Source organism: Amia ocellicauda, chromosome 10, assembly GCF_036373705.1.
Source record: "Amia ocellicauda isolate fAmiCal2 chromosome 10, fAmiCal2.hap1, whole genome shotgun sequence".
NCBI classification, from domain to species: Eukaryota; Metazoa; Chordata; class Actinopteri; order Amiiformes; family Amiidae; genus Amia; species Amia ocellicauda.
In genome coordinates, this window is record NC_089859.1 from 40566082 (window position 1) to 40588763 (window position 22682).

Consider the following 22682-nt stretch of genomic DNA (forward strand, 5'->3'; position numbering starts at 1 on the left):
TCCTGCAGGTTTAATAAGTCTCTCTACACATCAGTCCCTGAGTACCTTCAACCAATGGTCATTTTGACCAATTAAGCCCCAGAATTGAGTCAATTAAGTTGTCATGGACTACCCAGTGAAGACGTGAACTAACGACTAGGTCACACTGTGAGCTCACCAGAGCAGACATTACACTGAGCTCACTGTGAGCTCACTTAGCGCTTTTCCAGCGACATGGTGCCGGTGCTGGAGCCGGAGCTGCTGCTCGGCCTGGGATCCAGCTGATCTTTTTTGAACCGGCCCGCTTTTCCACCGGTTTTGACGTCACTGGATGTGGGCGTTCCCAAGCATGGAGTAGAAGTGGAGAAACACAGCAATAGTAATCAGCACCGAGGCGACTGCGTCTTTAAACCCCATTTAACATCACAATCAAACTCATTCCGCGTCTATGGCAAATCGTAACCCTAATGTTACAAATGTTCCCTAAACACCTATTTTGCAGGATCAATAAAAAATTATTAGGATTTTTTAAACTTTTACTGACACACATAGTTAATAGCAATGTGTTATAACTTTACCGAAAATAACAATCTGTATATCTTTAAATGTTTAGACGTTATTAAGATATAATGCATCTTTCACATAGGGAACATTTGTAACATGTTAGGAAAAACAAACAAATGATTTGAAAATATTCATAATTACAGCATACAATTTGTCAGGCTTCATAACAATGGTATTTATAACATACTCTGTAAAAATCAAGCAAATAGCATTTGTGGTTCACGAGAAAATATGTATATATAATCAAAGCTATCAGACTATAGCAGCCGGTGTATGAAGACACATACGATTATACAGCATTATTTGGCAGCTTCGCAAGACCTAATTTTAAACGTTGTTGGTAAGTTAGATAATTAGTGGGGACCCGCTATTTGCAGTTCTTCCCCTCCATAATTGCTAAAATAAAGTTTTACTGACATTTTATTGACCCTACCACTGCATAGGGCACATCTGTAACATGAACGCTACTGAATGGCACATACATTGAAAACTACGGAGAACTGAGACAAATCCACTTTACACTTCATAAATAATCTTAAAACGTTTCCAACCAAGGCAACACCCACTTGAAATACGTTCATTCTCATTTTTGGTAAACAAAAAGAGAGATTGTTACATATGTTCCCTATGATGCATCTACAGAGAGAGAGAGAGAGAGACAGACAGACACTAACTCTCTCTCTCTCTCTCTCTCTCTCTCTCTCTCTCTCTCTCTCAGCTGGGAGTGTGTGGGAGGGGTCTGCAGTGAGCGGGAGTGCTGCTGAGAGCTCTGTCCTTTGGCTGCGTTTTTTTGTTGCTTTACTTTTTTCAGTTTGTTTATTTTGTCTTCTGTTTTCAGTGCTTTTCTTATTGTGGGGGAACAGGGGAGGGGAGGGGGGAGTACCGGTAGTTCTTCCCGGGTCGGGGGGTCGGACCCCCTGAATGCGTCTTTTGAAAAACTGACCCGACGCCATGGAGTCAAGATCGCTCCGGTGCAGTTCTGCCCCCTAGAGCAGTGTGTGTTAGCGGTTGGGGAGGTAGCAGGGTGTGAAAATATCAAGTCTGCTGCCATTGTTATCTTCTTAAAAACCACTGATCTGCTCAATCAGCTAGTGGCTAATGGCACAGTGTTAGACGACACTTTCACCCCGGTGTTGCCGCTCGCTGCTCCTGCCCGGAAGGTAACGCTGTCTAACGTCCCTCCGTTCATCCGCACCGGCTCGGGCAGCTGATGTCCGGCATTAAGAGGGTCCCGCTGGGCTGCAAAGCCCCGCAACTGAAACACGTCATGTCCTTCCGAAGGCAGCTGTATATGATCCTCAATAACATCAATGAGGATCTTAATGTCATTTTTAAATTTAAGATCGACAATACCGACTACGTCGTGTTCGCTACTTCGGAGTCCATGAAGTGTTTCAGGTGTGGGAGCGAGGGGCATGTCGTGAGGAACTGTCCCGAGCAGGACAGGGAGCGGGAGGAGGAGCGGGGCGACGCGGGGAGGAATAGAGACACCGGCCCGCAGCCACAGATGCAGCGGGCAGACAGAGATCGAGCCCCGGCGGAGGAGACAGTCGCCGGTCGGACCGATGGTACCACTGATGCCGTGACGGGGGAAGAGCTGCCCGGAGGCGATGACGCACAGCTGGGGGACGGGGTCGAGGCAGCGGGGGATAGTGACGACCGAGACGCCGGGGGGAGATGGTGTTGAGGCGGTGCACGGGGCGCTGGTTAGTGACGAGGAACAACCTCAGCAGCCAGCAGACGGGCGGACAGACACACAGGGTGTAGCCGAGGAGGAGGCAGGGCCAGGCTCGGCGGTACAAGCCGAGGCGCCGGGTGGAAAAAACGCACTAAGAAGGTGCTGGGAGGGAGCACGGACGGTGTTGGTAAATAGTGGCAGTAAAAGAAGTGGTGGCACAGTAGTGAAGCTGGGGTAGCGAGCGGCTTGGTGGGGAAAGGTCCGGCTACACGCTGGAGCATCGCGGCTCGGAGTGACAGTGAGGGCGGCTTCACGGATTCCTCTCTCGCCTCCTCGTCCTCGGTGAGTCAGAGCTGCAGTGAAGGATATCTGGAGGTTTTTAGAGAAAACGAAGGGAAAGAGGTCTGTTGTAGTGGAGCAGTTTTTCCCAGATCGTGCACGCCTGCTGGCCTCTATTAAGTTTTTACAGAAACCCTGACCTATCAATTTGTACAACACTCACTGAAAACCATGGTTGGGGTCAATTCCTGTTTTTCAATTCCAATTCCTCCTACAAATCAATTCAAAATTGCAATTACTTTTTGCATTCACAGAATATTCTTTATTGGAATTGAATTGAAAAGGGAATTAAAAATTGAATTGGAATTGACCCCAACCCTGTTGAAAACAAAACAAAAAATACAGATCTGGTTCTTCAAATCTTCACTCTGGTTTCATTCTGTGTCGTAGTTCATTTATCTTGCTGTTAATTGCACCACCAATTACACTCTTTGTGGTACTGGGCAATTTTTTCAAGGTAGCCCCTAAAAAACATGTATCACATAGATTTAATGACTTGCACATAGATATATAAAAATATTTTAATAAACATACCACATATCTTTGAGAAGGGTTCATTAGTTACATATTGCCACAGTAAATCAACATTTTTGTGTGTGGGTGTATTTAAACGTTTTGGTGTATGCTCTTAAACTTGTCTTACACTAGTTCATAGTAAAATCTGTACTTGGCGAAGCAGCTATGCAAAGGCAGTCTTTTCTCCATTAATACCTTGCTTAAGCATTACATTGATGTGGCACAACTGGACTGAAATGTGAAGTATTTGCTCAAAAGTCAAATTTAAATGAGACATGAAAGTTTATATTGTCAAGGATCCCATGGCATTATTCATTATTATTATGTATTAATATGTCTGAAGCATTAATCCAAGGTGATTTACAAGGTGTTGTTGAAAGAGTGACGTGGCTGAATTCTAAGTCAGGCTTCCCTCAATCAGGTCTAACAAATTTGTTATGACTCCACCTTTACTGCTGTGTAGTAATCTGCTGGTACAAAATGGCTGCACCCCAGAGGGTGGTGGGTGAAGTGAGTCTGTAGAGCACTTTGGGATCTTTCCAGCTGCTACATGTAAGGTATTATTATTTATTAATAAATTAACTCTAGTCTCTGAAACTAAAACAAAGGCCAAAGGAACATTTCAAATGCTAACCCTTTGTGTTCTATACAGTTAAAAAGGAGAGTTAGAAATTTTGTACAACAGCATTTACATACCATATATGGCTTCCACCTTTAAGCGATCCAGAGGTGTCTTTTTCTCCGAAGTTGGATCTCTCTTGCTGCCACCACCACGAAGATTGCTCTTTAGTAATGTTGGAAAGTCAAAGACAGCAACCGTCAGGGTTCTTGCATATGACGTATTCGTGCTGCACCTCTCTGCAAGGATCCAGGACAGTTTGTCAATGTAAACTCCAGTGCCTGGGAACTTTTCCACCTAAAAGACAATGGTAAATAAAAAACAAGTTTATCCCCAAACTATTCTTATATTATGTTAAGTGGAATACATTATCAGTAAGGCTGTGATTTTGTTACAGAAATGTGTTATTAAAGACCACAGTATGTCTCAATTCTAAGTTTATTAATTTACAGACATAATAAAGTCAGTGAATCTGTGACACCCATAATTCAATTACATTCTTATTATCAACTATAACTATGAATATAACTGATAATGTAGCATCATTAGATTGTTTACAACCAATATTTGTTTTCAATATATATATTTTTACCTTGTCTTTGTAATATTGTAGACCAAGAGTGTTATACCTGTTTTGGTGATTCTTTGTCAGATTCAGAACAATTTGCTGTGGGGCTGTCAGAACCACTTGATGGTGACACACTTTTGTCTTCATTGCTGATAAATGTGGCTTTTGTTACAATTTTTTTCAGATTGTCCAAAAGGTCTGGAATCTCTGGAGAAAAAAACCTTAGTATTAAATGATAATCATTTCTAGTAATATATTTAATGCAAAGTGAAAACAAAACCATCAATGCCTGCAATTATACTTGAGAGACTTGCTCTATGTTATTGGCAAACTGACCTTTTTGTGGGTCATTAACATTAGCTACGAAAAAAATAAAAAAGATAAAATACAAGAATTTCCAGGTCTAATGTAATGCATATAGTCATTAATGTAGGATTATGAAGTTATGTTGAAAAACTTTATTTAATAATCAGTATTATTAAACTATTAGACAGTGCACATTAAGAGTCTGTATTGTGGTTCTAGATTACTTCAGTATGATCAACTATAATACATTACTCTGGAATCTAAATTACTGAAGAATAACATTTATCAAGGTAAGGAATTATTTGCTATAAATAAAAAAACTTACCATCAACCATACGGTTTCGAAGACATTGGTTTTCATTTTTAAGTCTTGTGTTTTCCTTTTCGAGCTGCTTAACGTTTTGCTGTAGCTCAACTTCACTGGACTCTTTAAATGTCTGTAGAATATGACGGGATCTAATTCTTGAAGCTCCATCGGTTTTCTTTCTTATTTTGTGCTGTATTCAGAGAGGAAAAGAGTTTAAAATGAAAATATATATATATATATATGAATATGATTAAAAAAAAACAATCCTGCAATACATTTATTTAATATTTGCAGTAATTATCTCACCGGTAACTGTGGTTCATCAAGGTCACTATCATCTGAAATTTGAAGTTTTTTGTTTGGTTTAGGTACTCTCTTCATTTTAGGACAGGGCATTTTTGTTAGGTCATTAAGTTTTCTTCTTAGTTCGCCTTCTTTTCCTAAAATAAAAATAAAATAAATAAAACCCTGCATTATGTCCACAGATATTTGGGGATTATATTTATTTGTCATAAAAATACTGTGCTTTGACCATACAGCCAACACTGAATCAAAACTGAAGTTAAATTATATCTGGTTTAATTTATTTTGTGATTTGGGGGATTTTATTGTAAAGCACAACACACAATAAATCGTTCTTACAAATGCCAGTCAAGTATGACGAGTTTTTAGCGCCCTCACCACCACCTACCATGTTATAAGAGTATGTTAGACGTACAACACATTAATAACTTAAACATTCATTTCAAATATACTGTGATTGTATATATCAAATAGCATGTAAAGACTTTAATGTTTTTTTTTTTTAAATAAACATTGTTACCAGTCATAATGATCTGCGCTTCATGGACAGGCCATCCACCTTTTGGAGGTTTGTTCGTGTCTCTCCACTCTGCTCTGAAGTTTCGAGTCGTCTCTTCGTCATCATCAGCAATGCTGAATAAATAAAAATTGCGAAAGCAAGCAGTGGGAATCACGCTGTAAGAGTCTTTGTCGACCCCGCTTTCCCACTTCACCAACGCGTGCATCACCGCCATACTACCTTCACCTTCTCGTCCGTTTTTTCTGCGCCTTTTTCCCCCGACAAGTCACGGCACAAAAAACAGTCCCGCTCTGCATTCTGGTACTTGGCGTTCTTAATAACACCAACAGGGTGTAATCGCATAGACCACTCGAGTATAAAGTACTACATATCCCATCTGTTACAGTTTTTTTTCTTCTTCTGAAACTGCAAGCGCACTACATAAAGTTTGGCAAATGAAGAAATTTGGATGATGAGTTTACAATCTTATAAACAGTATTTAAGTAAACCTAGATATGCAATTCCAAAAAGAACAGCATCGAGATGGTGAAACAGGATACAAAAATAATAATACAATGTTTATACTTTTTGTATTTTAATTACAGTATGTAATTATTGCCTTTTGATTTACATTTACAGAAAAAGAACGGCGGCAAACGTGGACTACCCAACAAGAAGCAACAAAGTTACTAAAATATCAGATTCTCAGGTAAGCTTCATGCAGCCATACATGTATAATTATAAAATCAATCCAAAAAATAGACCTTGTTTACCCTACAACTGATTTGAGTGTTAATTCTATTTAAGATATAAAAAAATATTTTATTTTCTGAACTAATAATCTGTGAACATTCTATTATCTCTATAATTTTAATTAATACATTTATTTTATTATTGGTGGAACATTATATTTTTCAGCTCAGATGATTTCACGTACCATCAATTTTTCTTTTAATAAATGTGCAAAAACAAATCAGATGGATAGGCCCCTACATATGAACATTAAGTTAAAGGCCTAGAGTGAGTGTTCTTCACTTCCAGTCATGGCGGGCCACAATCCAGCTCTTTGTAACTCATCAACAACCAAAGACCTGGGAAAAGGTTTAAATGGCTTCAGTTAAGCCAATTAGGTAATTAAGAGCTCAACTGGAAAAAAAACAGCAGGCATAGGGGTACTTTAGGACCACAGTCACTGATATAACCTACAATGTTGTTGTAATGAAAATCAGCAGACAGTGGGCCTCCTCCAGGACTAAGGTTGAGAAGCACTGGTCTTGAAGACCACAATAACAATCGACCTCAAGGGCTAGGGATATTCGAGGTGATGCTAAACCAGTCCTGAATGTTTAAATATAATGTTATTTTCTTGTAGTGTGCCGTTGCTGTTAATGCAACCAGTTATATTGAGCCATCAAATACAGAAGCTGACGAAAGACATCAACATGTAAATTTAGTTGTAAATTTAAAGTGTGTGTGAAAAGTATTTTGTATATGGAGATTAACCCATAGTTTCACAGATAAATTGTGGACCAGTGATATTCAGGATCTTCAAAACAAGTCCTGAATGCTCAAACTTAACACTTCTTTTTTTAGAGTGTCGTTGCTGTCAATCCAGCCAGTGATGTGGAGCCATCAGATACAGAAGCTGATGAAAAACAACATGTAAATTTCCTAAATTAATATGGTGCATCAAAATACTTATTTAGCACTTTCAACTGTTTCTTTGTGATTCCTAAAATTACTTTACAGGCTGGGGCTGGGGGAAGACACTGCGCCCGCCTGGAGAAGCCTGTACAAGCCCCCCTCAATAAGAGAGCTGGCAATCTGCAGTGGAGGGTGTTACACACCATTATTGCTGTCAATTCTTTTATTACTGTTCTTAACCCTGCTGTGTCCGACGCCTGCCCATTCTGTGCTCAGAGAGAGACCGTGTTTCACTGTTTCAGCACTTGCTCTCGGTTGTCACCCATTTTTAGTCTTTTAACTCGTCTTTTTACTGATCTTAACCTGATTTTTAACACAAAGGTTTTTATTTTAGGGGTGCGATACACCAGAAAGACCAAACATGTGGACCAGCTGGTAAACTTCTTGCTGGGCCAGGCTAAAATGGCCGTCTATAAGACTAGGAAGAACAGAGTGTGTGGGGAGGGCAGTGAGGATGCAGTGAGAGTGTTTGCCATGCTGGTCAAGTGCAGAGTCAGACTAGAGTTTAACTATTACAGGCTGATGAATGATTTGGAGAGTTTTGAACAGGTCTGGTGTATTAATGATGCCCTTTGTGAATTGTATGACGGGGAGTTGGTTTTTATTATGTAATTCATTTATAGGGTTTAGTATTTGATGGTTGTTTTGTTGTGTGTATTGGGTTGCTTTCTTTAAAAGTGTACAGATCAGTGGCGGAGTTAATGCTTGTTGGGGGGAGACAAACAAAGGGGAACACTATTTTTTATTTATTTATTTATTTTCTTTTGTATGAATTATTGCGTGTTGCAAACAGGCAATGAAGTCTGATAAAAGTCAAAAAGTCTCTCTCTCTCTCACACACACACACACAGCCAGCAAGACACACAGAGCCAGCCAGCTCAGCGATGACATCACAAACATCTCTCTCAGGTGACTCCTATGACATCACAGAGCACGTACATTCCGTTGCTTGCCGTCTGTCAACCACTCAGTCACTGCCAGCCAGACTGGCTGGCTGACTGGATGGTGGGGCTGCTTGCTGCTGCTGCGTACCTTAGCAAGCTTATTTGCTTGACCGGCCTTCCTCCTCCGCCCACATGCCCACCTATGTCCGATCTGCTGTTCACCTGGATCACAGCTCCGCCCCAACAAGGCAGAGCCTCCCAAGAATGGTACAAACTCACCCACGATCCCCTCCACGGAAAGCTATAGCAAAAGGCAAAAGCATTATACGTAATGAAGAGGAACCCGAGTCCAAGACGCATCCGACCAGCCATACATATTTGTGTGTATTAAAGATCACATTTTATTACATTTAGATTTTCTGTACTTTATTACATCTTTTTGTGATTTTTAAATGTATTGTTTCTTTTCCTTATATATGTATGTATGTATGTATGTATGTATGTGTGTGTGTGTCTGTGTGAAAGTGTATGTGTTTGTGTGTCTCTGTGTGAAAGTGAGTGTGTGTGTGTCTGTCTCTGTGTTTGTGTGTCTGTCTCTGTGTGAAAGTGAGTGTGTGTGCGTGTGTCTGTCTGTGAAAGTGTGTGTGTGTGTGTGGGTGTGACAGTGTGTATGAGTGTCTGTCTGTCATGTAACTCGCACATCTGTGAGGGCACCATTTTTGCAGAAAGAGATGTACACATTTTGGCGCAACATATGCTGCCATCCAGACATCGTCTTTTCCAGGGACATCCCTGCATTTTTCAGCAGGATAACGCCAAACCACATTCTGCCCAGATTACAAGCGCATGGTTGCGTAGGCAGAGAGTGCGGGTGCTAGCATGGCCTGCCTGCAGTCCTGACCTGTCTCCGAATTGAGAATGTGTGGCGCACTATGAAGTGCAAATTAAGACAACGAAGGCCCTGTGCAGTTGCGCAGCTGAGGAAATGCATAATGGATGAATGGGGGGAAATCCCACTTGCTAAACTTAACCAAGTGGTGTCTTCAGTGCCCAAGTGCTTAATAAGTGTTATTAAAAGAAAAGGTGATGTTACATAGTGGTAAACAGTCGACTGTCCCAACTTTCTTGGTTTCTTTTCACTGCTAATGAGATGCTGTAGAGTGAGTTAGTTATATTGCTTTCAGGAGCTCTAATCGTATTGATGAGTTCATGCAGCATTTGTAATTGAATTTCAAAAAGAAATCCTTGCTGTCTGGCCTGTGTGTATGAGATGTACTCTGTCAATCTTTGGCTAACAACTGAAACATTGGTAGAACAGAAATGGCAACATAAAAAAGAAAAGTACATTTTAAAAGAGCACATTAAATAGGATGAATATACAGTTTTTTACAATCACTTTGTCACTAATTTCAGAACCTTGATGTCATTTTTCAAAACTCTAGACACAAAACTCAAAACGGTCATCACTTGTAACACAGGCTGTCCAATGTTCAAAACATTGCATTGTGCATTCATATCTTTAAAGAAACCTTGCACTTGCAGACTTGTTGGTTCAAATAATTCATTTATCATGAAATACCATAGTAACATTTATTTAGATCACCCACACAGAAGATACCGATAATTTCACTGTGTAGTTGTTCGTACAATCATTAAATATTGTAGTACAAAATATGTGATACATGTTTCATTATGGTACTACACATAAATACATCACTGTAAAAGGACTAGTAGAGAGAATACTACAGACACAGTGGAATCATTGAACAAAATCTGAAATGTATTGATGCAATACAATCAAATCACACCATAGGTTTCTTTGAAGCCATGCAACAATAATTAGCTACAAAAAAGAACAAAACTACAGTAAAATGTCAACTGCAGTGTTCCTCACCTGGCTTAGTGTAAAACAAAGGATTGATTACTGTACTTCTGAATTTCCATCAGCCCTGTGTTCAGGTTCAGGTTCTCACAACCATTTTTCACAAGAGGCATCTTGAAACTGAACATACCTGAACATACTCAGTCATCAGCTGCTTCACTCTGTCTGCATTTCTTTCAAAAGGCACACTATACTCTGTGCTACACATTGGTATGCAGTATACAGTCATTTGACAATTGAGAGTAGCCTAATGTTTAGTGCATGCTGAAGACTTGCCGCTTCTCAGTACGGAAATTTCTGATGATTGAGGCCACAGTTGATCCTGAGTTGATTCTGAGGTTTGATTGAATCATTGTAGCTGCCTCAGTCATGGTCATGCCATGATTTACAACATGCTCTACAACTATTTCTCGGATTTCACTGGACACTATTTGCTGTTGCTGCCGCTGTCTGGTCCGTGGCCTTGTCCTCTACCACGTTCCCCCAACACCTCTCAAATGAGGCCCATGGCTGCCTCTCTGGTGAGGCCTAAGCCCTCCTCTATGACGAGGCCCACGACCACCTCTCAGAAGGGGTGCATGTCCCCTTCCATTCCTTTGACCACCACGTCTTCCTCCTCCCACTGCTTGACCTCTATTGTGACCTGGATGACTTGCCGGCTCCATGTTATCACTGTGTTGCTGGGGTGGATAGCACTCATTTCACTCGATACTCGTACCACAATGTGAAATCAATCATCAATAACCAGTTGGCAGTATTGGAAAAGCAATTACAAGGGCCTGCATACATACAGTAATGTCAAATCTGATGTGGAAGAACAATCATCTTCAACCAGGTTGGAGCGTTAGTTGCAATGCCTTTAATACACGCAGCGTGGAGAGGAACAGTGACTCAAGTAGATCCCAAAGTCGCTCTGCCTTCATTTTAACAGTCAGAGCTTTTATACACAAAAATCAAAGAGCTGGTTATAATCAGAAAGTCATTACTATGTTATCTTAAAAGTTAGCTAAGCAGAATTTATATCATTATAGGACAGAGTTCATAGATCAACACATGGATTAGGGAGCAGGCACTTCAATCATACTGTTTGACATTGTCTCCAAGATTCTCATCGTAAATAACAAACAGAAATCAAACTACCTTCTGGCCTGACCTTCTAGCTTGACCTTATCTTTCTTAAGTATACAAGAGAGAAAAACAGGTATTAGAGAAAAAATTTCTAACTTTCCTTCCACACTGCAAACATGGTGTGGAAAAGTGCTACATGATGATGAATGATGATGAAATATTACATCCATAGATAATGTAGTCCAACTGGTTCATGCTCCTCGTTTATTGATGTCAATGGATCTCATTATCCTGAAACTTTCATGATCGAAACATGGAATATTGTTTGTCAGTTTCCATAAAATTATGCATTAAGAGTAATGCAACAGTCACTTATCATTTTGAGCAGCTGTATCAATTGATAGTTAGATCTTTGTAATGAAATGAATAGACAGTGATCTCAGATGTAATGTGTGAATTGCATTTTGAAATGGTAATACTTTGATGTTAAGTTGTGTCATTTTAGTTCAATGAACAAATGATCTGAGGTTGATGTGTATTGTATCCAAGCAATTGTAAAAAAGTGTTAGAGTTTTGAAAAATGTGCATTTTGATCATCGGGTGTGAGTTTAGTGTCTAGAGTTTTGAAAAATGACATCAAGGTTCTGAAATGAGTGCCAAAGTGATTGTAAAAAAGTGTAATATCAGGGGACAGTGGCTATTAGAGATCTGGCCTCTGTATTAATGTAACAGGTCACATTGTATGTGTACACTGATACTTGATAGTATAATATAGTACAAGTAAAAAACATACATAGGTATCATAGAAGTATTTTGCAGAAATGATTATGGATAGTTATCAAAATGGAGAGGAAATGCTAAATCCAGTCTCGCCAGGCTGAGCTTCTATTGCTGCACCTGCTGGCCCCACTATATGGATAGAGCCACACCAAGTACAAGAGTCTCCCCATTGCTATTTATATCTCCCTATCCAGTCTTCTGTGTGTCAGGGTGGGGTGCCTATTCCCCTGCATGCTTTGAAACCTATAGCACCTGGGACGCACACTTGGGATCCGGTTCCTCTGCCCCTCACATACACATGAGGAATCCCAGGTGCTCAATACGTCATACTGTCTCTTTCATCTCATGTGTAAACTATGGACAAATACATGACTAAACGTGTTTAGTTGCTTTTCCCAGAATGCTTTGCGCCACGATATGCAAATAACGGGGACTATGATTGGCTCCCTGACATTACCCACACTGCGACTGATGCTACCCATTTCACTACCCAACAAAGACCCATAATATGCGTGTGTCTGTCTGTCTGTCTGTCAAAGTATGTGTGTGTGTTTCTGTGTGTGTCTGTGTCTGTCTGTCTGTGTGTGAAAGTGTGTGTGTGTCTGTCTGTCTGTCTGTCATGTAACTTGCACATCTGTGAGGGCACCACTAATGCAGAAAGAGATGTACACATATTGTTTATTTTCCATATATATGTATGTATGTATGTATGCATGTCCAATTGCTTTGACAATACAAATGAATTGAATTGAGAGGGAGAGAGAGAGAGTAAGAGAGAGAGAGAGAGACAGACAGACAGACAGACAGAGACACACACACACACACACACACACACACACACACACAGAGAGCCAGCCAGCCAGCTCAGCGATGACATGACGAGCCTCTCTCAGCTTACTGCTATGACATCACAGAGCACGTACATTCCGTTTAACAAATCGTTAAACAAAAAAGGTTATAAACACATTGACTACAATACCGGTTAGTAAGACGAAGGTGAGTCTCTCGTTAGTATTATTAGTCAGACATTAAATAACTACGCAGGTTAGTATTTATGTCAGGTAACTTCTCGTTATATATATATCAGTCTCATTTACGTTTAGGTGCCGAGAAAGATCCTATTTGTTACCACAATTTCCCTTAACTGATTATTATTCAATGATTAAGGATAGGCAGGGCCACCAATAATCTAATGTCTATTAACTTGTGTCAATTTCAGACTAAACAGTTAAACAGAAATGAGAAGATATATCTCGGCGTTGACAGATTTTATTTCTAAAATTATCAACAAAACAGTTTAATGCAACTCACATTTATATTTAAGAAAACTAAATGATATTACACATTCTAGAGTTATGAATCACAGATTAACATTTCTAATTGATTTCTCAAATGTCATGAATCACAAACTCCAAACTGTTAAACTTATGTGAACTTCGTCGCAGAGAGGCCTGTCTGGCTTCGGGCTCAGATAACAGCACACGGCACGAGGTCCGTGTGGTTTGGAACAAAGGCAGTCCGGTTCGGCTTTGTCCAAGAACTTCCACTCAGTCGATGCACCTGGAAGTTGGGGTTTCGCGAATGTAGAGTCTTTTCCAAACAGATTTTCCATTGGTTTGAAGGCTCCAAGGTTGTGCACAAAATCTTCTTTGTAAGCAGGGTTCCACCGTAGTTACTTGAAGACGAAGTCTTTGAGGAAAGCAGGGCCCTGTTTGTTCCAAGGGTCAAGTTTCTTAAGACTCAAATAGCTATTTAAGTGACTGACACTTTCGTATTCAGTCGACTTAGTCAATTGTCCAGCTGTAAAACTCCACTGATCAGGTGGGTCTGTGAAGTTATTTATTTAATAAAGTCCTTTAAAAGAATTCTTCGTACGGCTCAATCTCCTTCTCCCAGTTTAACTCTTCTGTTGCCGGCAAAGACTTGGTTGGTTTCTGGTTCCGGTTCTGGCAACAGAGCTACAGGTTGAGCTGTGGCAGCGAGTTTCTGGTTCAGGTGAGAGAGAGAGAGAGAGAAAGACTGTCTGCTGTTCCTTATAGTCTGTCAGATCAGTAGGTGATTGGTCCCTGAGTTCTTGAGATTGGATTTCAGTTTCAGCCCCCAGTGTCCTATTGGAGGGAGGCTTTATTTATGACTGATGTCAATCCATGCCATCTTTTGGAAATGACGGTTGGCCTGGGTTCGTAGCTCTATGTCGGGATTTCAGCTCTCATCCACTTCAAAGAGTTTTTATCACCTACAGGCCCCTTTCTCCAGACATCTCATAGCAGAATTCCAAACTATTTGGCCTCTTCTCGGTGCCATCCTCCCCAAAACTGTCACTTTGATGCAAACCAGTTCCAAGCTGATGAGCTAAGGAAATCTGATAACTTTGTGGGGGGAGAGGTCTTCTTTAGATCAGTGCTTCAGCTCAGAGCCCAAATGCTCTTATCCAAATACACCCAACATAACGCTACATATGTATGTATGTATGTATATATGTGTAGAAGGAAAATTAGAAATTATTTTCTTACACCTGTTTTTCTCTCTTGTATACTTAAGAAAGATACGGTCAAGCTAGAAGGTCAGCCCAGAAGATAGTTTGATTTCTGTTTGTTATTTACGATGAGAACCTTGGAGACATTGTCAAACGGTATGACCTACGTGCCTGTTCCCTAAAACCATGTGTTGACCTATGAACTCTGTTCTATAATGATATATGTTCTGCTAAGTTAGCCTTTAAGATAACATAGTAATGACTTTCTAGCATGTATGGATGTATGTATGTATATATATATATATATATATATATATGTATGTATGTATGTCCAATTGCTTTGACAATACAAATGAATTGAATTGAGAGGAAGAGAGAGAGAGAGAGAGAGAGAGAGAGAGAAAGAGAGAGAGAGAGACAGACAGACAGACAAACAGCTCAGCGATGACATCACGAGCCTCTCTCAGCTGACTGCTATGACATCACAGAGCACGTACATTCCGTTGCTTGTCGTCTGTCAACCACTCAGTCACTGCTAGCCAGACTGTCCCTAAGACAAAGTGTACAATACTTCAATTATATCTCCTCCAGACAGATAAAGAGTATTAAGAGCTACGATGAAGTTACCCAGGAGACGTAAAAAGCTTGCATCACCTGGTATTTCCTGGAGGTCACCCATCCAAGTACTAACCAGGCCCTGGCCCGTTTAGTTTCCAAGGTCTGACGAGATCGGGCACGTTCAGGACGGTGTGGCCGCAAGCCGAGATGCCTGGCTGCATGATGTCTCTTAAAGGCTGGCGGGTATTGACGGAACTTCCAGCAAAAAAAAGAAAAATGGAGGGAAAAATACCAGTGCAGCAAATGGTGTTGAAAGTAGCCGGGTACGTGTACAAATCCTCAATTATAACACCTCCAGACAGAAAGAGAGTATTAAGAGCTACAATGAAGTTACTCAGGAGACTAAAAAGCTTGCAGCAACAGGTATTTCCAGGAGGTCTCCCATCCAAGTACTGACCAGGCCCTGCCCCGTTTAGCTTCCGAGATCTGACAAGATCAGGCACGTTCAGGTCAGTGTGGCTGCAAGCCTAGAGAGCTGGCTGCATGATGTCTCTTAAAGGCTGGAGGGTATTGACGGAACTTCCGGCAAAAAAAAAAAGAAAAAAGAAAAATGGAGGGAAAAATATCAGTGCAGCAAAGGGTGTTGAAAGTAGCCGGGTACGTGTACAATTCTTCAATTATATCTCCTCCAGACTGAAAGAGAGTATTACGAGCTACGATGAAGTTACCCAGGAGACGTATAAAGCTTGCAGCACCTGGTATTTCCAGGAGGTCACCCATCCAAGTACTGACCAGGACCTGCCCCGTTCAGCTTACGCGATCTGACAAGATCGAGCGCGTTCAGGACGGTGTGGACACAAGCCGAGAGGCCTGGCTGCATGATGTCTCTTAATGGTTGGCGGGTATTGACGGAACTTCCAGCAAAAAAAAAAAAAAAGAAAAACGGAGGGAAAAATATCAGTGCAGCAAAGGATGTTGAAAGTAGCCAGGTACGTGTACAATACTTCAATTATATCTCCTCCAGACAGAAAGAGAGTATTAAGAGCTACGATAAAGTTACCCAGGAGACGTAAAAAGCTTGCAGAACCAGGTATTTCCAGGAGGTCCCACATTCAAGTAATGACCAGGCCCTGCCCCGTTTAGCTTCCGAGATCTGACGAGATGGGGCGCGTTCAGGACGGTGTGGTTGCAAGGCAAGAGGCCTGGCTGCATAATGTCTCTTAAAGGCTGGCGGGTATTGACGGAACTGCCAGCAAACAAAAAAATTAAAAATGGAGGGAAAAATACCAGTGCAGCAAAGGGTGTTGAAAGTAGCCGGGTACGTGTACAATTCTTCAATTATATCTCCTCCAGACAGAAAGAGAGTATTAAGAGCTACGATGAAGTTCCCCAGGAGACGTAAAAAGCTGGCAGCACCTAGTTTTTCCAGGAGGTCTCACATTCAAGTACTGACCAGGTCCTGCCCCGTTTAGCTTCCAAGATCTGTTGAGATCGGGCGCGTTCAAGACGGTGTGGCCGCAAACCAAGAGGCCTGGCTGCATGATGTATCTTAAAGGCTGGCGGGTATTGACGGAACTTCCAGCAAAAAAAAAAAAAAAATAGAAAAATGGAGGGAAAAATATCAGTGCAGCAACGGGTGTTGACAGTAGCTGGGTACGTGTACAATACTTCAATTATATCTCCTCCAGACAGATAGAGAGTATTAAGAGCTAAGATAAAGTTACCCAGGAGACGTAAAAGCTTGCAGCACCAGGTACTTCCAGGAGGTCTCACATTCAAGTACTGACCAGGTCCTGCCCCGTTTAGCTTCCGAGATCTGACGAGATCGGGCGTGTTCAGGATGGTGTGGCCGCAAGCCGAGATGTCTGGCTGCATGATGTCTCTTAAAGGCTGGCGGGTATTGACGGAATTTCCAGCAAAAAAAAAAAAAAAAAAAAAAAAAGAAAAATGGAGGGAAAAATATCAGTGTAGGAAAGGGTGTTGAAAGTAGCCGGGTACGTGTACAATTCTTCAATTATATCTCCTGCAGACTGAAAGAGAGTATTAAGAGCTACGATGAAGTTACCCAGGAGACGTAAAGAGCTTGCAGCACCTGGTATTTCTAGGAGGTCTCCCATCCAAGTACTGACCAGGCCCTGCCCCGTTTAGCTTCCGAGATCTGACGAGATCGGGCGCGTTAAGGACGGTGTGGCCGCAAGCCAAGAGGCCTGGCTGCATAATGTCTCTTAAAGGCTGGCGGGTATTGACGGAACTGCCAGCAAACAAAAAAATTAAAAATGGAGGGAAAAATACCAGTGCAGCAAAGGGTGTTGAAAGTAGCCGGGTACGTGTACAATTCTTCAATTATATCTCCTCCAGACAGAAAGAGAGTATTAAGAGCTACGATGAAGTTCCCCAGGAGACGTAAAAAGCTGGCAGCACCTAGTTTTTCCAGGAGGTCTCACATTCAAGTACTGACCAGGTCCTGCCCCGTTTAGCTTCCGAGATCTGACGAGATCGGGCGTGTTCAGGATGGTGTGGCCGCAAGCCGAGATGTCTGGCTGCATGATGTCTCTTAAAGGCTGGCGGGTATTGACGGAATTTCCAGCAAAAAAAAAAAAAAAAAAAAAGACAAATGGAGGGAAAAATATCAGTGCAGGAAAGGGTGTTGAAAGTAGCCGGGTACGTGTACAATTCTTCAATTATATCTCCTCCAGACTGAAAGAGAGTATTAAGAGCTACGATAAAGTTACCCAGGAGACGTAAAAAGCCTGCATCACCTGGTATTTCCAGGAGGTCACCCATCCAAGTACTAACCAGGCCCTGGCCCGTTTAGTTTCCAAGGTCTGACGAGATCGGGCGCGTTCAGGACGGTGTGGCCGCAAGCCAAGAGGCCTGGCTGCATGATGTCTCTAAATGGCTGGAGGGTATTGACAGAACTTCCAGCAAAAAAAAATGAAAAAAGAAAAATGGAGGGAAAAATATCTGTGCAGTAAAGGGTGTTGAAAGTAGCCGGGTACGTGTACAATTCTTCAATTAAATCTCCTCCAGACAGAAAGAGAGTATTAAAAGCAACGACGAAGTTCCCCAGGTGACGTAAACAGCTTGCAGCACCTGGTACTTCCAGGAGGTCTCCCATCCAAGTACTGACCAGGTCCTGCCCCGTTTAGTTTCCGAGATCTGACGAGATTGGGGGCGTTTAGGACGGTGTGGCCGCAAGCCGAGAGGCCTGGCTGCATGATGTCTCTTAAAGGCTGGCGGGTATTGACGGAACTTCTAGCAAAAAAAAAATAAAAACAAAATAGAAAAATTGAGGGAAAAATATCAGTGCAGCAAAGGGTGTTGAAAGTAGCCGGGTACGTGTACAATTCTTCAATTAAATCTCCTCCAGACAGAAAGAGAGTATTAAAAGCAACGACGAAGTTCCCCAGGTGACGTAAACAGCTTGCAGCACCTGGTACTTCCAGGAGGTCTCCCATCCAAGTACTGACCAGGTCCTGCCCAGTTTTTCTTCCGAGATCTGACGAGATCTTTCGTATTCAGGACGGTGTGGCCTCAAGCCAAGAGGCCTGGCTGCATGATGTCTCTTAAAGGCTGGCGGGTATTGACGGAACTTCAAGAAAAAAAAATAAAAAAAAAATAGAAAAATGGAGGGAAAAATATCAGTGCAGCAACGGGTGTTGAAAGTAGCCGGGTACGTGTACAATTCTTCAATTATATCTCCTCCAGACTGTAAGAGAGTATTAAGAGCTACGATGAAGTTACCCAAGTGATGTAAAAAGCTTGCAGCACCTGGTATTTCCAGGAGGTCTCCCATGTAAGTACTGACCAGGCCCTGCCCCGTTTAGCTTCCGAGATCTGATGAGATTGGGCGCGTTCAGGACGGTGTGGCCGCAAACCAAGAGGCCTGGCTGCATGATGTCTCTTAAAGGTTGGCGGGTATTGACGGAACTTCCAGCAAAAAAAAAAAAAAAAAAAAATAGAAAAATGGAGGGAAAAATATCAGTGCAGGAAAGGGTGTTGAAAGTAGCCGGGTACGTGTACAATTCTTCAATTATATCTCCTGCAGACTGAAAGAGAGTATTAAGAGCTACGATAAAGTTACCCAGGAGACGTAAAAGCTTGCAGCACCTGGTATTTCCAGGTGGTCTCACATTCAAGTACTGACCAGGTCCTGCCCCGTTTAGCTTCCGAGATCTGACGATATCATGCGCATTCAGGACGGTGTGGCCGAAAGCCGAGAGGCCCGGCTGCATGATGTCTCTTTAAGGCTGGCGGGTATTGACGGAACTTCCAGCAAAAAAAAAAAGAAAAAAGAAAAATGGAGGGAAAAATATCAGTGTAGCAAAGGGTTTTGAAAGTAGCCGGGTACGTGTACAATTCTTCAATAATATCTCCTACATACTGAAAGAGAGTATTAAGACCTATGATGAAGTTACCCAGGAGACGTAAAAAGCTTGCAGCACCTGGTATTTCCAGGAGGTCACCCATCCAAGTACTGACCAGGCCCTGCCCCGTTAGCTTCCGAGATCTGATGAGATCAGGCGCGTTCAGGACGGTGTGGCAGCAAGCCAAGAGGCCTGGCTGCATGATGTCTCTTAAAGGCTGGCGGGTATTGACGGAACTTCCAGCAAAAAAAAAAAAAAAAAAAAATGGAAAATGGAGGGAAAAATATCAGTGCAGCAAAGGCTGTTGAAAGTAGCCGGGTACGTGTACAATACTTCAATTATATCTCCTCCAGACTGAATGAGAGTATTAAGAGCTACGCTGAAGTTACCCAGGAGATGTAAAAAGCTTTCAGCACCTGGTATTTCCAGGAGGTCACCCATCCAATTACTGATCAGGACCTGCCCAGTTTTTCTTCCGAGATCTGACGAGATCTTGCGTCTTCAGGACGGTGTGGCCTCAAGCCAAGAGGCCTGGCTGCATGATGTCTCTTAAAGGCTGGAGGGTATTGATGGAACTTCCTGCAAAAAACAAAAGAAAAAAGAAAAATGGAGGGATAAATATCAGTGCAGCAAAGCGTGTTGAAGGTAGCCGGGTACGTGTACAATTCTTCAATTATATCTCCTCCAGACAGATAGAGAGTATTAAGAGCTACGATAAAGTTACCCAGGAGACGTAAAAGCTTGCAGCACTAGGTATTTCCAGGAGGTCTCACATTCAAGAAATGACCAGGTCCTGCCCCGTTTAGCTTCCGAGATCTGACGAGATCGGGCGCGTTCAGGACGGTGTGGCCACAAGCCGAAAGGCCTGGCTGCATGATGTCTCTTAAAGGCTGGCCGGTATTGACGGAATTTCCAGCAAAAAAAAAAAAAAAAAAAAAAAGAAAAATGGAGGGAAAAATATCAGTGCAGGAAAGGGTGTTGAAAGTAGCCGGGTACGTGTACAATTCTTCAATTATATCTCCTGGAGACAGAAAGAGAGTATTAAGAGCTACGATGAAGTTACCCAGGAGACGTAAAAGGCTTGCAGCACCTGGTATTTCTAGGAGGTCTCCCATCCAAGTACTGACCAGGCCCTGCCCCGTTTAGCTTCCGAGATCTGACGAGATCGGGCGCATTCAGGACGGTGTGGCCGCAAGCCAAGAGGCCTGGCTGCATGATGTCTCTTAAAGGTTGGCGGGTATTGACGGAACTTCCAGCAAAAAAAAAAAAAAAAAAGAAAAATGGATGGAAAAATATCAGTGCAGCAAAGGGTGTTGACAGTAGCTGGATACGTGTACAATACTTCAATTATATCTCCTCCAGACAGAGAGAGAGTATTAAGAGCTACGATAAAGTTACCCAGGAGACGTAAAAGCTTGCAGCACTAGGTATTTCCAGGAGGTCTCACATTCATGTACTGATCAGGTCCTGCCCCGTTTAGCTTCCGAGATCTGACGAGATCGGGCGCGTTCAGGATGGTGTGGCCGCAAGCCAAGATGCCTGGCTGCATGATGTCTCTTAAAGGCTGGCGGGTATTGACGGAACTGCCAGCAAAAAAAAAAAAGAAAAATAGAGGGAAATATACCAGTGCAGTAAAGGGTGTTGAAAGTAGCCGGGTACGTGTACAATTCTTCAATTATATCTCCTGGAGACAGAAAGAGAGTATTAAGAGCTACGATGAAGTTACCCAGGAGACGTAAAAAGCTTGCAGCACCTGGTATTTCTAGGAGGTCTCCCATCCAAGTACTGACCAGGCCCTGCCCCGTTTAGCTTCCGAGATCTGACGAGATCGGGCGCGTTCAGGATGGTGTGGCCGCAAGCCAAGATGCCTGGCTGCATGATGTCTCTTAAGGGTTGGCGGGTATTGACGGAACTTCCAGCAAAAAAAAAAAAAAAAAAAATAGAAAAATGGAGGGAAAAATATCAGTGCAGCAAAGGGTGTTGACAGTAGCTGGGTACGTGTACAATACTTCAATTATGTCTCCTCCAGACAGAAAGAGAGTATTAAGAGCTACGATGAAGTTACCCAGGAGACGTAAAAAGCTTGCAGCACCTGGTATTTCTAGGAGGTCAGCCATCCAAGTACTGACCAGGCCCTGCCCCATTTAGCTTCCGAGATCTTACGAGATCGGGCGCATTCAGGACGGTGTGGCCACAAGCCGAGAGGCCTGGCTGCATGATGTCTCTTAAAGGTTGGCGGATATTGACGAACTTCCAGCAAAAAAAAAAAAGAAAAATGGAGGGAAACATATCAGTGCAGCAAAGGCTGTTGAAAGTAGCCGTGTACGTGTACAATACTTCAATTATGTCTCCTCCAGACAGAAAGAGAGTATTAAGAGCTACGATGAAGTTACCCAGGAGACGTAAAAAGCTTGCAGCACCAGGTATTTCCAGGAGGTCACCCAACCAAGTACTGACCAGACCCTGCCCCGTTTAGCTTCCGAGATATGATGAGATCAGGCGCGTTCAGGACGGTGTGGCCGCAAGCCAAGAGACCTGGCTGCATGATGTCTCTTAAAGGCTGGCAAGTATTGACGGAACTTCCAGCAAAAAAAAAAAAAAAAAAGAAAAATGGATGGAAAAATATCAGTGCAGCAAAGGCTGTTGAAAGTAGCCGTGTACGTGTACAATACTTCAATTATATCTCCTCCAGACAGAAAGAGAGTACTAAGAGCTACGATGAAGTTTCCCAGGAGACAAAAAAGCTTGCAGCACCAGGTATTTCCAGGAGGTCACCCATCCAAGTACTGACCAGGCCCTGCCCCTTTTACCTTCCGAGATCTGACGAGATCGGGCGCGTTCAGGACGGTGTGGCCGCAAGCCAAGAGGCCTGGCTGCATGATGTCTCTTAAAGGCTGGCAAGTATTGACGGAACTTCCAGCAAAAAAAAAAAAAAAAAAGAAAAATGGATGGAAAAATATCAGTGCAGCAAAGGGTGTTGACAGTAGCTGGGTACGTGTACAATACTTCAATTATATCTCCTCCAGACAGATAGAGAGTATTAAGAGCTACGATAAAGTTACCCAGGAGACGTAAAAGCTTGCAGCACCAGGTATTTCCAGGAGGTCTCACATTCATGTACCGACCAGGTCCTGCCCCGTTTAGCTTCCAAGATCTGACGAGATCGGGCGAGTTCAGGATGGTGTGGCCGCAAGCCGAGATGCCTGGCTGCATGATGTCTCTTAAAGGCTGGCGGGTATTGACGGAATTTCCAGCAAAAAAAAAAAAAAAAAAAAAGAAAAATGG

General features: G+C 42.3%; 5 non-coding genes and 17 pseudogenes across 5 annotated transcripts; all 22 read right to left on the reverse strand.

The window, feature by feature from the left end:
- Positions 1–8502: 8502 nt before the first annotated feature.
- LOC136762301 (U5 spliceosomal RNA) lies at positions 8503–8617 on the reverse strand. Its single transcript, XR_010820506.1, has one exon. It is a non-coding gene; the product is annotated as a U5 spliceosomal RNA (small nuclear RNA).
- A 6497-nt stretch (positions 8618–15114) lies between these two features.
- On the reverse strand, positions 15115–15233 carry LOC136761078 (uncharacterized; annotated as a pseudogene).
- A 205-nt stretch (positions 15234–15438) lies between these two features.
- LOC136761721 (uncharacterized) lies at positions 15439–15557 on the reverse strand (annotated as a pseudogene).
- Positions 15558–15773: 216 nt separating this feature from the next.
- LOC136762106 (uncharacterized) lies at positions 15774–15892 on the reverse strand (annotated as a pseudogene).
- A 542-nt stretch (positions 15893–16434) lies between these two features.
- On the reverse strand, positions 16435–16553 carry LOC136762068 (uncharacterized; annotated as a pseudogene).
- A 215-nt stretch (positions 16554–16768) lies between these two features.
- LOC136761030 (uncharacterized) lies at positions 16769–16887 on the reverse strand (annotated as a pseudogene).
- A 223-nt stretch (positions 16888–17110) lies between these two features.
- Positions 17111–17229, reverse strand: LOC136762421 (5S ribosomal RNA). Its single transcript, XR_010820620.1, has one exon. It is a non-coding gene; the product is annotated as a 5S ribosomal RNA (ribosomal RNA).
- Positions 17230–17439: 210 nt separating this feature from the next.
- Positions 17440–17558, reverse strand: LOC136761505 (uncharacterized; annotated as a pseudogene).
- A 219-nt stretch (positions 17559–17777) lies between these two features.
- Positions 17778–17896, reverse strand: LOC136761285 (uncharacterized; annotated as a pseudogene).
- A 215-nt stretch (positions 17897–18111) lies between these two features.
- On the reverse strand, positions 18112–18230 carry LOC136761611 (uncharacterized; annotated as a pseudogene).
- A 221-nt stretch (positions 18231–18451) lies between these two features.
- On the reverse strand, positions 18452–18570 carry LOC136762115 (uncharacterized; annotated as a pseudogene).
- A 219-nt stretch (positions 18571–18789) lies between these two features.
- On the reverse strand, positions 18790–18908 carry LOC136760772 (uncharacterized; annotated as a pseudogene).
- A 220-nt stretch (positions 18909–19128) lies between these two features.
- LOC136762174 (uncharacterized) lies at positions 19129–19247 on the reverse strand (annotated as a pseudogene).
- A 216-nt stretch (positions 19248–19463) lies between these two features.
- Positions 19464–19581, reverse strand: LOC136760877 (uncharacterized; annotated as a pseudogene).
- A 554-nt stretch (positions 19582–20135) lies between these two features.
- On the reverse strand, positions 20136–20254 carry LOC136762040 (uncharacterized; annotated as a pseudogene).
- A 221-nt stretch (positions 20255–20475) lies between these two features.
- LOC136762422 (5S ribosomal RNA) lies at positions 20476–20594 on the reverse strand. The gene has a single exon (XR_010820621.1). It is a non-coding gene; the product is annotated as a 5S ribosomal RNA (ribosomal RNA).
- Positions 20595–20809: 215 nt separating this feature from the next.
- LOC136761646 (uncharacterized) lies at positions 20810–20928 on the reverse strand (annotated as a pseudogene).
- Positions 20929–21138: 210 nt separating this feature from the next.
- Positions 21139–21257, reverse strand: LOC136761088 (5S ribosomal RNA). The gene has a single exon (XR_010820320.1). It is a non-coding gene; the product is annotated as a 5S ribosomal RNA (ribosomal RNA).
- Positions 21258–21477: 220 nt separating this feature from the next.
- On the reverse strand, positions 21478–21596 carry LOC136760967 (uncharacterized; annotated as a pseudogene).
- Positions 21597–21805: 209 nt separating this feature from the next.
- LOC136761138 (uncharacterized) lies at positions 21806–21924 on the reverse strand (annotated as a pseudogene).
- A 215-nt stretch (positions 21925–22139) lies between these two features.
- LOC136762529 (5S ribosomal RNA) lies at positions 22140–22258 on the reverse strand. Its single transcript, XR_010820726.1, has one exon. It is a non-coding gene; the product is annotated as a 5S ribosomal RNA (ribosomal RNA).
- Positions 22259–22473: 215 nt separating this feature from the next.
- Positions 22474–22592, reverse strand: LOC136761882 (uncharacterized; annotated as a pseudogene).
- Positions 22593–22682: the final 90 nt, after the last annotated feature.